The sequence below is a fragment of the Protopterus annectens genome, chromosome 1.part0, assembly GCF_019279795.1.
Source record: "Protopterus annectens isolate FY-2018-M chromosome 1.part0, PAN1.0, whole genome shotgun sequence".
In the NCBI taxonomy this organism is placed as follows: Eukaryota; Metazoa; Chordata; order Ceratodontiformes; family Protopteridae; genus Protopterus; species Protopterus annectens.
This window is the reverse complement of record NC_056725.1, coordinates 108,551,205-108,555,145: the sequence shown is the minus strand read 5'-3', so window position 1 is coordinate 108,555,145 and position 3,941 is coordinate 108,551,205. Positions and strand designations below refer to the sequence as shown.

Below are 3,941 nucleotides of genomic sequence, written 5' to 3'. Positions count from 1 at the left end.
GTGTGGGTGTGAGTTTGCCTTCTGTATATGTTTGTGCGATCTCGGAGTTAGAATAATAAAGTAGGGGGGTGGGGGGCACAGCCCCTCACATGGGCGGTGCAGTGGGGTGAAGCTCCCCTTCTTATCTTTAGGGTAGGGTGGTTTGTTTGGTTATGGGGGGAGGGTGTGTGTATGTTTGTGTATGTGCTGTATGTATGTATTAGTTTCGCGATTTTGAATTTCGCTCTTTCAATGTTTCGGTAATGTGGGGTTTTGGGCTTTTTGTCTCAGTTTTTTGGGCGTCGGGATTCTGTGCATTTGGGATTTCATAGGGGACCTATATATATATATATATATATATATATATGTGTGTGTGTGTGTGTGTGTGTGTGTGTGTGTGTGTGTGTGTGTGTGTATGTGTGTGTGCATGTATCTCTGGCAATTGATTAAAATGAAAAAGCATTCAAAATACAATTGATCAATACCAGCAAATCAAACAATCAACATAATGAAAAACAAGAACTTCAAAAACACAAAAGTTCCTAAATGGAAAGCAAACAGCTTCCTTTTGGAATCATTTAACCCTAACCCTACCACTAAATTCAGACACACTTTTTCTCCTTGCACCATCTTACTTATGCATGCTAATTTTAAATGTAATCCTGCCCCTAATCCCAGCCCTATACCTTTCCTTAACAAAACCCCTTCTGTAACATTACCACTACCCAAGGCACTCAGACATATACGACATAATGGAACACACATGCACAACATTAAAGCTATCCTTTTCCCTAGCCCTTACACTAACATTAGCCTGCAAACACTCAGGCACATACCTCCAACCTCTATTACTGTCATTTTAGGCATATATGCAAAACTTTTGTCATTACAATCTGAAATCCACACTTACCTTCTGCAATCAATCTCTTCCTCTCCTGCTTTCAAAATCTACAGCACTTGATCATAAGTACACTTGATAAAATTTCCAGATATTTCTCTCTGTTGATTAAATGATGATTCAATACAATGAATATATCCCATATCTCTCTCTCTCTCATATATATATATATATATATATATATATATATATATATATATATATACACACACACACACACACACACACACACACACACACACACACACACACACACACACACACACACACACACCGAGAGATATTATGTCATTACTTCCTATATAAATTTGGCATGTGCTGCCCCTCAGCTCAGTAACGAGCTATAATTTACGTTTGTTTTACTCCATGTCTGGAAAGTATAACTACATAATGAATGCATAAACAAAACGGCAGAGGCACAGTGGAATTGTATGTTTTTTCTTCTCAGTTATTTATTGTAAAATTTTTGTTCTAGGCACACTAAATACAAGAAGTAACAATTTGGGATGAAGAAGAACCTGTGTGCAATTCATAGACCTCTAGAATATTAAGGTGACATTTCAGAGCTATAGATTTGTATGCTTTACAGTTTATTTCATCCCAACTGCATGTTTTTGTTATGACCTGCATATCTTGCTGTAAGGAGTTCAGAATATGAAGCACTAAAAAACATAATTATGATGACTGTTTCTTTGCAGTTTATACCAGTGCAAGGTAATTCTTTGTGTGAGTGTCTAGGCAGAAGTAACACAATGATAAGGTATAAACTAACAACACATACCGACCTGCCTAAATAGCAATGAGTTAACAGTAGTTCAGCTGATGTGGTGACTGGGGCATTAGGAAGGAGATAAAAAGCTACTGGTCTTCTTCAGCAGAATGCAAATGGTTCAAACATCCACCCTTCACCCAATCCTATAGAGAAGTCTGTGCGACAGCCAGGCCTTAAACTTCAAGAAATGACATCTGCTGTCTAGTGACAAAATCACTGCTGCCCAGGGAACCACATAGAGCAAATATGTCACTGTCTGTTGTGCAGGATAGCTGACTGTTTCTGAAGTCCAAATAACTGATAGTGTAAATTGCGTAAGACATTTTTTGAATGGTGTCTTTATTTGAGGAATGTGACTTTTGCCTCTGCTGCTTTCCCTGGGACTTAGAAAATTTACCTTGAATCCTAATATTAAGTAACTTATTTTTTTGAGGGTGGGGTATGTTTCAAGGCTGTAAGTAGAATGTCATCAATGCCCCATAAAAGACAGAATACTGAATGTCATCATGGGTGCTAATGACTATAGTCCAAGGCTCAAAGTACAGACAAAAGCTGCCCTGTTTTTAGAAGAGTGTTTCTTCTTTTTTCACTTAGATTATGTTGCTGTTTTTTTTTTTTTTTGGGGGGGGGGTTATTGTTACAACAGTATACTCAATATATAGACTATTAAATGCCAACATTTTTGAAGGATCTTCTGACATTTTAAGGGTCATCACACTGAATGTGTAGTTTATCATGTTTAAAGTCTGTTTACGTTCAATGCCAAAATACAATTGTGATTGTTTGTCAGACAATATGATGCTCATTTATGCAACAGTGTGACCTGAAAGAGTTAAGGAATCAAGTGAGAAATGTACATCTGACAGCTCAACATTTACAAAAAGAACAATGTAAAGTTTATAACCTTAATTTTCTTGTTTTTATACATTTAAAGAACATGATTTCTGTTTAATTGCTGTGACAACCACTTTAACATTACTTTTACCCAATGCATTATTTGTTATAGGACATGGGCTGGATTTCAAAGGATCGACGAAGGACTGCAGGATACACTGAATGAGGAAGAAAGACTCCACCAAATAATGTAACACATAAAGTAAATTAGCTACAGAATTATTGTATAGACAAACGGCCTTCAACAATCATCGAAGGAAAAAAATGAAGATTAGTTGGTGCAGTTACAATGACTGAAAGCCATGGAAATGTCATGTAAAATGGCACACCGGTCTGATGCATATGCTGTGTTGCCCTTATACAGCTGTGATGAATGCATTAATTAAACTTTGCATGTATGACTATGAATTTTGATATGCATAACAAACTGCTAAATATGTATCTGTATATCTCAATTTTGTGGAACTGTTAATGTTGGGAGTTAATGGAGTGTTGCAGAATCTGTTTGCTAGCTGAGGACATTAAAAAACTTGTTTTAGGTTGGATGCTTTGGATGAATTAGACTGGAGAGAATATTGTTGGCAGCTGAAGTTAGATGCTTGCAACCTTCCAGACTTGAATGACAAAGAAACTTTTAAGTTTTATTTGTAAAGGAGAAGGTTGAACTATTAATTTTGTCATGTGATCTAAAGAGATACATTTAAATGAAATTGTTTCTATGTTTTGTCAGTCTGAAGAAGTCTCTCTAGGGATGAAAGCACTTAAAGATTAAACACTGTATTTGTTTTATTTCAGTTGTTTTTCGTCTTACTTATGCAGACTGTTTGACTGTTGGGAGGCATTGTACAAGTGTACACAACACAAGGTATATTCACATTCATTTACATAAGAATGTATATGTTATGCATGCATATGTGAATGTATATGTTATGCATGCATATGTAACTTTTCTCTATAATTATACATTGCTGATGAGCATCAAATGTGGTTGTGGCACAACTGGCACATGCCATTGTATTTTCTTATAGATAGGTGCACCACATACACAAAATAAGAACTTCACAGCTTTAGAAAATTTAAATAATAGTTGATGCCTTCGGGAGGGGGGATGTCAGCAATCTCCTGGGCAGATTTGAGGATACAGTACCTGGGAGAACATAGCCTGCAGGGTTGATGCTGTTGTCAGGCATAGGAGGACATCCAGAGCCTGTTGAGATTGCTGCACAGACATGATTCTTCATGCTGCATCACTTATCTATTAGTACTGACATCTGTGGAATGCCACTGGAGGTAGACAAACCATACCAGCATCAACTTAGACAAAGGAAGTTCTGGCCTCACACCATTGCCACTGTAGACACCATCGTCATCATCTATAGTGCTGTTCTGCAATGTGCA

At 37.0% G+C, this 3,941-nt stretch overlaps 1 long non-coding RNA gene across 1 annotated transcript; it reads left to right on the top strand.

Annotated features, from left to right (window-relative positions):
- The first annotated feature begins 1,349 nt into the window (after positions 1 to 1,349).
- Positions 1,350 to 3,332, top strand: LOC122801230. The gene is made up of 2 exons (XR_006364678.1): positions 1,350 to 1,429; positions 2,656 to 3,332. It is a non-coding gene; the product is annotated as an uncharacterized LOC122801230 (long non-coding RNA).
- Positions 3,333 to 3,941: the final 609 nt, after the last annotated feature.